Raw genomic sequence first — 12231 nt, 5'->3', positions numbered from 1 at the left:
TTGTGGCAATTTATTTTTCGAGGTATTTTTCAAAACCCCACCGTGATGGCCCCCAAAATTCATTCTAATTTAAGAATTGTCTATTTTTAGGCGTTTCAGAAATTGATAAGAGTCTGTTCAACGCTTTGTGCAAACCAGGACTTTGACAAGTGCTGCAGACATTATTTTTAATTTTTTATGAGATAAAAATATTTTTTCACACGAATGTATGTACAATACAGTGGTAAAACACCCATTTAAAAAAAAAAACAATCCCTATATGAAAAAATTCTAAACTTCGCCTATTTTTCGTTCCTCTCGACTAGAACCTCCCCTTAGGGAGAGAGTCCACCCTAAAAGTTCAGTTTGTAATTTTTTTTTTTTTCATGTAGATCTTAATGGGTATTTCCCATCTTTGCAGTGTTTGTCCGTCGGCCCGGAAACAATTTCATTGTATTCGAGTTAAAAGTATGCCTAAGAAAAATTTGAAATGTGGACTGCGCCAGGGGCTTTGGTACACTGACAGCTGCCAAAGTGATCAACATAGTCTGTCACAGACTTGCACCTGATGCGCTACTGCGAAGATGCACTGATGGCAATACACAAAATGTAAATGAAAGTTTGCACAGCACTCCTTTCTCACCCTCCCAGAACATCTGCTTGCAGAAATCAACGGCGGATGAAGTAGTCTACATGAGAAGAGAAAAAAATCAAGAAAAATGCTACCCTGCTATTGAAATCACCAGAAGAAGAAGCCTTACAGGAGTAAGTAGGGAAAACGTGCGGTGCTGCTGAATTTTAACGTTGTGTATCTTGTACTAGCGTTCATATTTTAACAAAATTTTAAAACCCATTGTTCCCTTAAGTTTGTTTTTCTAAGTTTAATGGCAACTTTTTTATCCTAAATATTACCCTATTTCGGTAAACTTTTTACAATAAGTGGCCTTCAGGTATTTTCATGCTCTTGTGCATTAATATTATAGGAAATGCAGTTTATCTCTTTTGTTTTGAAATTTATTTACCTATAATTAAAGAAAATTTAAGTTTGAAATGTGTAAAAATACTGTAAGTAAATTAGAACATTTTTCTTAAAATGATTGCATAGAACTATTGAACAACGTCTTGTGAATTTATTAAATGCCACACATCCATTACATACATTCCCGTGCAGGGCAGTTATGTTACTTGACAGTCGCTTGCCTGGTGTGGGCGGATAAATACAATATTGCAGTGGCTGTGTTGTTTAGAATTATGATGCAAAGTCCGAAGAAACACGCACTGCGGCGACTGCAGCTGTTATGAAATACATTAATTGTATTCGCAGTTGCGATATCAATAACCATCAGCTGTAAAATGGAATGACGACAATGAACATGCCGGCTGGAGTGGCCGAGCGGTTCTAGGCGCTACAGTCTGAAACCGCGCCACCACTACGGTCGCATGTTCGAATCCTGCCCCGGACATGGATGTGTGAGATGTCCTTCGGTTAGTTAGGTTTAAGTAGTTCTAAGTCTAGGGGACTGATGACCTGAGAAGTTAAGTCCCATAGTGCTCAGAGCCATTTGAACCATTTGAACAATGAACATTTGTGCTGGGCTGGAATTCGAACCCGGATTTTCCGCTTATTGCGAGCGGTCGCTTTACTATTTGGCTGCCTAATCACGACGCACGGCCCGATCCAAACCTCTATATGTCGTGAATCAGCGGTCGACATCATGTACTCGTATGCACTCCGTCTACAGGCCACAAGTGGCCCATCGGGACCATTCGACCGCCGTGTCATCCTCAGATGAGGATGCGGATAGGACGGGCGTGTGGTCAGCACACCGCTCTCCCGGTCGTTATGATGATTTTCTTTGACCGGAGCCGCTACTATTCGGTCGAGTAGCTCCTCAATTGGCGTCACGAGGCTGAGTGCACCCCGAAAAATGGCAACAGCACATGGCGGCTGGATGGTCACCCATCCAAGTGCCAGCCACGCCCGACAGCGCTTAACTTCGGTGATCTCACGAGAACCGGTGTATCCACTGCGGCAAGGCCGTTGCCTATGTACTCGTATATCCATTATGTATATACCCGTACAGGGGGGATTTTACTTGAAAGTCACTTGTCCTGTGTCGGCGGATAAATACAATATTACAGTGCCTGTGTTATTCCGAATTACGAAGCAGAGTTCCTTCGGACATTTACGCGTATACCTTAAAATTCTGGAATGTGAAAATTGAGTCCTGGGAACAAAAATGTTCAAATGTGTGTGAAATATTATGGGACTTAACTGCTAAGGTCATCAGTCCCTAAGCTTACGCACTACTTAACCTAAATTATCCTAAGGACAAACACACACACCCATGCCCGAGGGAGGACTCGAACCTCCACCGGGACCAGCCGCACAGTCCATGTCTGCAGCGCCGTAGACCTCTCGGCTAATCCCGCGCGACAGTCTTGGGAACCAAACGTTGGTTTTCAAAAGTACCATTAACTGTAAATCACATTAAAAATTCAAAACTCAAATCCAGTGAAGTTCTGGAGTTATAAAGCTTGGATACTACTACTTCTTTACGTCATGGACACGATTTTAAAATTCAATTGAAATCGGGAAAGTAGAAGAGTTAAATTTTTGAGTGCAGTCTCTCCGTAAGCTACATCTGGCAACGTTGCTACCCGACTGCGTGAACTGTCAATTCAAGTCAACTACACTTGCTGCGTGCCAAAGTTAGGCGGGGACGCTGCAGGAGGCGCCTTACCTGTCGACCAGGGTGAGCTGTCCGTCCTTGTAGGAGTAGACGCGCACGGAGGCGAGCTCGCACGAGAAGACGCCGGGCGCCACGTCGACGTAGGCGAGCTGCACCAGCAGGCGGGCGCCGGGCTGCGCGAACAGCGTGGCGGCGAAGCGCGTCTGCGAGCCGCCGGGGAATTGCAGCTCGGTGACCGTGTGCTCGGGGCCCTGCAGCGGCACCGCGCTCGTGCAGTTGCCCTTCTCTGCGGGGGCCCCAGTGGCTGCAGGGGACGAGTCCTCTGCGGCTGCCGTCGAGGCCGGGGGTGAAGACGAGGAGGCGGCGGGGGAGGGGCGGAGAGTCTGGCCGCTACACAACACGGCCCCGCAGCACAGTAGCACCAGGCCGGACGCGAGCAGGTGCTGCATGCTGCCGGCAGGGGAACGCGCTTCTCTCAGTGCCTAATCTACCAGAAGGGTGAACCTGCGAGCAAAAGTTTCCAAGTTGCAATGCTGCCTACAACAAATGTCTAAAGCAACGTCCGCAACAAAAGCCACATCTACGTGGCAGCCAATGGGTGCGGAACCACCCTTCTAAAACAAAAACAGATCGTTTCCCGTCATACCTGGTGCCACAACCACTAATACACTATGTGATCAAAAGTATTCGGACACCTGGCTGACCGAGCGAGGTGGCGCAGTGGTTAGCACACTGGACTCGCATCCGGGAGGACGACGGTTCAATCCCGCGTCCGGCCATCCTGATTTAGGTTTTCTGTGATTTCCCTAAATCGCTCCAGGCAAATGCCGGGATGGTTCCTTTGAAAGGGCGTGGCCGACTTCCTTCACCGTCCTTCCCTAATCCGATGAGACCGATGACCTGGCTGTTTGGTCTCTTCCCCCAAACAACCCAACCCAACCCAACACCTGGCTGAAAATGACTTACAGGTCCGTGGCGCCCTTCATCGGTAATGCTGGAATTCAGTATGGTGTTGGCCCATGACAGCTTCCACTCTCGCAGACAAACGTTCAAACAGGTGCTGGAAGCTTTCTTGAGGAATGGCAGCCCATTCTTCACGGAGTGCTGCACTGAGGAGAGGTATCGATGTCGGTCGGTGGGGCTTGGCACGAAGTCGCCGTTCGGAAACGTTCCAAAGGTAGTCTATAGGATTCAGGTCAGAACTCTGTGTAGGCCAGTCCATTACAAGGATATTATTGTCGTGTAACCACTCCACCGCAGGCCGTGCATTATGACCAGGTACTCGATCGTGTTGAAAGATGCAATCGCCATTCCCGAATTGCTCTTCAGCAGTGGGAAGCAAGAAGGTGCTTAATACATCAATGTAGGCCTGTGCTGTGCTAGTACCACGTAAAACAACAAGGGGTGCAAGCCCCCTCCATGGAAAACCACCGCCTCCGAATTTTACTGTTGGCACTACACACCCTGGAGATGACGTTCACTAGGCATTCGCCATACCCACACCCTGCCATCGGATCGCCACATTGTGTGCCCTGATTCGTCACTCCATACAACGTTTTTTCACTGTTCAATCATCCCATGTTTACGCTCCTTACACCAACCAAGGCGTCGTTTGGCATTTGTCGGCGTGATGTGTGGCTTATGAGCAGCCCCTCGATCATCAAATTCAAGTTTTCTCACCTCCCGACTAACTGTCATAGTACTTGCAGCGAATCCTGATGCAGTTTGGAATTCCTGTGTGATGGTCTGGATAGATGTCTGCCTCTTTAATTGTGGTCTCTGTCAATCAACAGACGTGGTCGGCCTGTCCGTGTCCCTTCACGATTCCACTTCACTATCACATCAGAGACAGTGGACCTAGGGATGTTTAGGAGTGTGGAAAGCTCGCGTACAGACGTATGACACAAGTGTCACCCAGTCACCTGGTCACGTTCGAAGTTTCCAACCTTCGAACGCTATGGTAAGGCACAGCGGTGTTACTCGTGGCGTCATGGGACAGTGACTGATGGGACTCTGACGACATAAACGGAATGTCATCGACATCCTGCAGCCTCATGTCTTATCGCTCATGCGACAGAATTCTGATGCCATTTTTCTACATCGAAATGCTCGTCCACGCATAGCACGTTTCTCTATGGACTTTAGAATATGTGCTTTAACCATAAGCTATTTTATTTAACCTACGTTCATCCACCATTTTCGGTCATAGACCGTCATCATTGGGTGTTTATCAACATCGAAACAGAAACATTTTGAAAAAATACAATGTACACGAAAATTACATAACTCGACAAAAATATGGTTGCAAAATTAGGTATGTATACTTAAAATGTAAAACAGATCAGTCAAAAGCATTTTCCAATTTCCTTTTAAACTGATACAACATCAAGGTTGTCAAAGAGAAACCACACAAACAACTATAGTAACCCTCCCTTTAAATACTGAGGAACGTATCTCTCAATGCTTCAAGTCAAGTAGATAACGTGCCATAGAAGAACGAAAAGAACATAACATTGGAAAAATTCCACATTTGCGGAGTAAAATCAAAGATAGTATATACGTAATACATAAATGGAAATAAGCGTTTGGCGGCATTGGCCGGGAGTCCCCTTACGCGGCAGGTCCGGCCCCCTTGGCGCAGGTCTTATTACATTCGACGCCACATTGGGCGACCTGCGCGCCGGATGCGGATAAAATGATTATGGAGACGACACAACACCCAGGCCCTGAGAGGAGAAAATCCCCGACCCAGCCGGGAATCGAACCTGGGACCTTAGGACAGCAATCCGTCACGCTGACCACTCAGCTCGTTTCAACTGTTCGTGGCGGACGCCCATTCAAGTTCAGAAGTTCATTATTGATCCATTCACTCACGCTTTTTTTAAATGTTTTTATTGCAGAGGGCAGCTAACCCTCTGACCGAACACGCTGAGCTACCGTGCCGGCTATTATAGGGGTGGACATTTGTAATACATCGCTAACACAGGAAGGAACTTTTACATCATTAGCAAAGCGAAGGACAGAACATGTCTGTCAGACATCTTTGATAGACGGGAAGCATGGAGAACGGTGACCGTGTAAGTTACAGTGCACGCAATAACAAAATAAAAGTGAAGTACACGTAACAATGAAATAAGATACGTTAAAAATAATAAATTCAGTAACCATATTCATGTTGTAACAATACTTAAGTAATAAAAACATTAGCCCCATAATGAAAGCGAAACATCCTATGTCAGGTGGTACCTAACCCAAGACAACAAACTTTATGCAACAGTACATAAGTGGGTCAGACGGAGTACAGAGACATACAGCTTTTATATAACAAACTAACAGATTACAAAACTGAAATACCTAGAAATATTAGAACAGACGATCATATTATAAAGGCAAACAAACTGTACAGCTCCGAAGTACAGTAATCACAAATAATCTTCAATATGTAATTTTTAGTGTTGATCTAAAAATAACCTATAACTCAAACTGAACGCCGGCCTTTGTGGCCGAGCGGTTCTAGGCGCTTCAGTCTGGAACCACGCTGCTGCTACGGTCGCAGGTTCGGATCCTGCCTCGGGCATGGATGTGTGTGATGTCCTTAGGTTAGTTAGGTTTAATTAGTTCCAAGTCTAGGGGACTGATGATCTCAGATGTTAAGTCCCATAGTGCTTACAGCCATTTGAATTCAAACTGAACACGTTACGCTATAGGCCCATACCTAAACCGTCGGACAGTAAAACACAGAATACAACGTGAAAACATGTGTACAATTAACATCAACATACAAGAAGTAGTTACCATGTTAACACAGGCTACTAAATCAAAGAAACCTTTTTCTTGATGTGGTAAGACTTCTCTGTCAAACACAACCAAGACATCTGGTTACACGTCATCCTTATTAAGTTTGAAGTACATGAAATAATAGTGCTTGTGGCATGCTGTCCATATTCACCCATAGGGTGTCAATGTACAAACAGCGTTACCATAATACGAGTATATCATGTCACTGGAATGTCATGGACAATAAATCTTAAGTTACGTCTATACCGTACAAATACGATAAAATTTAACTATTTCAAAATACAGGTAACGTGTGAATAGATATGGTCAACATGCCACAAGCACTATTATTTCATAAGCTTCACACTTAATAAGGCTTATGTGTAACCTGATGTTTAGGTGGTATCTGTCGGCGTAGTCTTACTGCATCAAGTAACAGGTTTCTTTGATTTACTAGCCTGTATTAATACGGCAACTGCATCATATATGTTGTTGTTAACTGCTCAGATATTTCCACTTTGTGTTCTGTATTTTACAGTCAGACAGTTGACTTATGGTGGTTGGTGGTGGTTAGTGTTTAACGTCCCGTCGACAACGAGGTCATTAGAGACGGAGCGCAAGCTCGGGTTAGGGAAGGATTGGGAAGGAAATCGGCCGTGCCTTTTCAAAGGAACCATCCCGGCATTTGCCTGAAACGATTTAGGGAAATCACGGAAAACCTAAATCAGGATGGCCGGAGACGGGATTGAACCGTCGTCCTCCCGAATGCGAGTCCAGTGTGCTAACCACTGCGCCACCTCGCTCGGTGTGTTGACTTATGGCTGTATAGCGTAACATGTACAGTTTGAGTTATAGGTGATTTTTATATCAACACTAAAAATTACGTATTGAACATTATTTGTGATTACAGTACCTTGGAGCTGTACAGTTTGTTTGCCTTTATAATATGATCGCCTGTTCTAATATTTCTAGGTATTTCGGTTTTGTAAACTGTTAGTTTGTTATATAAAAGCTATGTATTTCTGTATCTGTACCCTGTCTTACCCTCTTATGTATCATTGCCTAAAGATTGTTGTCGTAGTTTAGATACCACCGGACATCCGATGTTCCACTTCAATTATGGAGCTATTGCTTGTATTACTTAAGTATTATTGCACCATGAATATGGTTTACGAACCTGTTATTTTTAATGTATCTTTTTTCGCTGTTATGTGAACTTCTCTTTTATTTTGTTATTGTGTACATTGTAATTTACAGTCACCGTTCTCCATGTCTTCCGTCTATCAAAGGTGTCTATAACTATATTCCGTCCTTGGCTTTGCTAATGATGTAAAAATTCCTTGTTATTTTGGCTACGTATTAGAAATGTATCACCTTTGATGTTACTCTGCAAATGAGGAACATTTCCAGTGTTATGTTTGTTTCCTTTTTCGGTTGATACGTTGTGTATTGACTTGAAGCGCTGTGGGATATGTCGTCAGTATTTAAAGAACGGATTACTATAGTTGTTTGGGTGATTTCTCTGTGACAAGCTTGATGCTGTATCAACTTGAAAGGAAAATGGGATATATTTTTACCTGGTCTGTCTTACAGTGTAAGTATACATACCTAATTTTACACCCCTATTTTGTTGAGTTACGTAATTTTACGTGTACGTTGTGTTTTCTTTCAATTTTTTTTCAATTTCGGTGTTGATAAACACCCAACGGTGATGGTCTATGACCGAAACCGTTGGATGATAAGTTAAATAAAACAGTTAATGGTTCAAATGCATTTTTATAGTATGTGACGGCTGTTGTTTCTCACCTGATTGAAACATTAAATCTCTATGAGCTGTCTGCGTGAAGTTGATGTACTCCCTTGGCCAGCAATATCCCCAGATAGAACATGTGTGAGACCAGATTGGATATCAACTCTGTCCCTGCAGCAGTATCCAAGATATCAAGGAGCAGTTAAAAAAGTTGTGGGCCAGCTTACCTCAGAAGAGGATGCAATGGATTTATGACGCCTTTCCCAAGCAAATCTATGATTGCATCCAGGCTAGAGTGGATGGAATGTTCGTATTGATAAGTCGGCTCATACTGCCCAGTTCTTTGTATTGACTCGATATAATAATCACTGAAGTAACATCTCACACTGTCTTAACCCATGAAGTTTCATTTCGTCCTTCACTTCTGGGTGCTTCACATTCTTTGTCAGTGTTTATTGTGGACACCCAAATAGGGTGACGGGTTTACGAGAAAATGAGTAAGCTCTTGAAAATGGCACTTCGCTGAAATCAGCTAATAGTGTGAAATAAACAAAGGTGACCACAACACACCCAAGGTGGAAAGTGCAATTGCCTTTTAAAAACAGGTGGATAAACAGAAATTTAATGTCAAGTTGTATAAGATGGGAGAGGAGAGAAGCCTGACGTTTGAGACGAGTTTTGATGTTTCTTCCTTACGTGTGGCACGAAAGCTGATGGCGTTAAAACACATCGAATACATTGAGATCGTCTTGACATTAGGAGAAAGAAGCAACAGCGTTGTAGCAGAGAATTTCAGCCGGTGGCACCGAGACAGTCGATCCGTTACCCACAATGTGGCGGCGAAACTTCTCGCGAAATTCCGTGTAACTGCCTCTGTTGCAGGCAGACCGAAAGCTGGTCAATCGAAAATGGCTACTCGCCACATCTCTCGGGATCAGTAACGAGAATTTGGCCACCTATAAATGGAACTCTCACAAAACGCAAATGTCGCAACATCTCACCGCAGACACTTTCACATCACTATATCCATTTTGCATAATGAATGACATGCAAGCTGGACGAAAACTGTCTTTACCTCTATTAAAAGCTATTGATGGATTAAGCTAATTTGTGTGTAAAAGGAGATATAAATAAATAGAATGACAGGTAACTGTCAGATGTCAACCCTCACTGGATGGATCCATTGAAGTTAATTTGCGCATCGAATGCGATTTGTTGTGGAATATGGACTTGTCTTATTGCTTGGTAAACAGACAGAAGCCCATTATCTGCAGTTGCTGAACGAGATGGCCGGCCGCTGTGGCCGAGCGGTTCTAGGCGCTTCAGTTCGGAACCGCCCTGCTGCTACGGTGGCAAGTTCGAATTCTGCCTCGGGCATGGATGTGTGTGATGTCCTTAGGTTAGTTAGGTTTACGTAGTTCGACGTCTAGGGGACTGATGACCTCAGATGTTAAGTTCCATAGTGCTTAGAGCCATTTGAACCATTTTTGGACGAGATGTGCTGCTGTCGCTGCTGTTTTAAAGCTGGATATCTCCAACTTTGTTTCACCACGATGGTGCCTCACCTCATTACGGGCTAAATGTCTGGGCATACTTGAATATTCAGTTTCCCTGGAGATCGATATGTTCTAGAGGTTCCATGGATTGGCCACGACGTTTCACTGATTTACATCCATTAAATTGTCCGCCACTGGTAGCTGAGTGGTCAGCGCGACAGAATGTCACTCCTAAGGGCCTGGGTTCGATTCCCGGCTGGGTCGGAGATTTTCTCCGCTCAGGGACTGGGTGTTGTGTTGTTCTAATCATCATCATTTCATCCCCATCGACGCGCAAGTCGCCGAAGTGGCGTCAAATCGAAAGACTTGCACCCGGCGAACGGTCTACCCGACGGGAGGCCCTATTCACACGATACTCACTTCATTATCCATTAAATTTATATCTGTGGACCCAGATGAAGGTAACTATTATGTGGTGAAGGTCAGAAACTTTCCGCACTTCAGGTGGCAAATTGTTGGTGCTCGTAATCGCTTCCCGGCAATAGGTTGGTTAAATTCCACGAGGGGTGGATGAAGTGGATAACAGCCGTCTTACAACGTGCTGGACAACACGTCGAGCACATCCTGTAGCCTTCGTGTGTTATCACCAGCATTGTTCTGCACAAAATGCGACGTAACTCTAGAATGAATAACGACAAGTTCAAAGGAAAGACACCATTGTTTTTCTTATGCAATTCTCTGTCTTTTCGCCACGTCACGAGAGTCCTTTTCCATTTGAAAATTACGAGTTGCATTCAAGACGGCAGCTTCCAAAATCTACATCTACATGATTACTCTGCAATTCACCAACCACATTCAAGCTGTTTCTCTACCGTTCCACTCTCGAACAGAGCGCAGGAAAAACGAACACATAAATCTTTATGTGCGAGCTCTGATTTCTCTTATTTTATTATGATAATCTTTCCTCTCTATTTAGGTCACCACCAATAAAATATTTTCACACTCTGAGGAGAAAGCTGGTGTTTGAAATTCCATGAGAGGAGCCTGTTGCAACGAAAAACGACTTTTTGTTTAATGATTACCACCCAAATTCGCGTATAATGTCTGTGGCACTACCTCCCCTATTTCATGACAGTATAAAACGAGCTGCTCTTATTCGAACCTTTTAGATGCCCTCCGTCAATCCTATCTGATGCGGATCCCACACTACGCAATAATACTCCAGAAGAGGGCGGACAAGAGTAGTGTGAGCTGTCTCTTTACTAGACCCTTTGCATTTTCTAAATGGTCGCCGATATACAGCTTTCTTTGGTTTTCTTTCTCCATAACATTATCCATGTGATTTATGAGCTTCATATAGGAACGACATATTGTCAATTATATGTGTATGCTAATTAACTTTTTGTTTAATTTCTTACGCGTTTGAGTCCTTACTGGGCACAGTCTAGTGCTCTAATAAATGTTTAGTGTACAGTTTTACCATCTTCGGTATGGACAGAAACTGTGGTTGCTGTGTTCAGATGCAAGCTGACTTGGCAATCTTTCGTGCACAGCTCCAGGCGGTGTTCGTTTCAGTCACACAGCTTAAGGCTGTTGCCAATGGACGTCACCTTGCGGGGCCGGGCGTGGGGATCCAACGGACGTCCAGCATGTCCCACGTGTTCACCGACTGGTCCACTACTGTGGCCGTCCTGGGTACTGCCCACTCTGAAGTTAGCCGCTCACCTGTGGCCGAGTGGTGGGTCACTCCATTTCTAGGAAGCCTATCGCAGGGCCTCCCCGGATCGTCCGACGAACAGGTTTCTGGCGCTATCTGTGGCTGACGAAGTCTCTGAGCCAGATGCAGTCCCTTGCCCTCTTCCAGAGGAAGCCTCTAAGCCCGCAAAGTACAGACATTCACAGAGAGTGGAATTACTGAAAGTTGTGAGCTCCAGCATTAGGCGCAACAGGGACCCTTAGGGATATGGCTGCCTACCAGAGGAAGGGATCCAGTGTGCACTCTGTGTGCGTACCGAAAGTAGTCATTCCGGATGTGGAAAGGCTGTTTCTGGATGCCATGAAGAGCACAGAGTGCAACCAGCTGCAGGTGGTTCCTCATGTCGGAACTAACGATGTGTGTTGCCTTAGAACGGAAGAGATTCTGTCTGGTTTCCGGTGGCTAGCAAAAGTTGTAAAGACTGCCAGTCTTGCTTGCGAGATGAAGGCGGAGCTCACCATCTGTGGCATCGTCGACAAAACCGACTGAGTTCTTCAGTACAGAGCCGAATGGAGGGCCTGAATCAGAGGCTCAGACGGTTCTGCGAGCGTGTAGGCAGCTAATTTCTCGACTTGCGCCATAGAGTAGTGTGTTTCTGGGTTCTGCATAATAGGTCAGGGGTCGACTACACATAGGAAGTGGCTACACGGGTAGGGGCCAAGTGGAGGGGACTGGGCGCTCTTTTAGATTAGATGGTCTCGGGAAACTATAGAAAGTGCGTCAGTTTAAAAGGTGCAGGACAAACACAGGGAAGTAGAGCCAGATACAATCGGTATTGTC

The 12231-nt window shown here is 44.8% G+C and overlaps 1 pseudogene; it reads right to left on the bottom strand.

The window, feature by feature from the left end:
- Window positions 1-1908: 1908 nt before the first annotated feature.
- On the bottom strand, window positions 1909-2025 carry LOC124712670 (annotated as a pseudogene).
- Window positions 2026-12231: the final 10206 nt, after the last annotated feature.

Source organism: Schistocerca piceifrons, chromosome 8 (genome assembly GCF_021461385.2).
Source record: "Schistocerca piceifrons isolate TAMUIC-IGC-003096 chromosome 8, iqSchPice1.1, whole genome shotgun sequence".
Classification (NCBI taxonomy): Eukaryota; Metazoa; Arthropoda; class Insecta; order Orthoptera; family Acrididae; genus Schistocerca; species Schistocerca piceifrons.
Note: the sequence above shows the minus strand (reverse complement) of the source record. Positions and strands in the feature narration are given on the sequence as shown.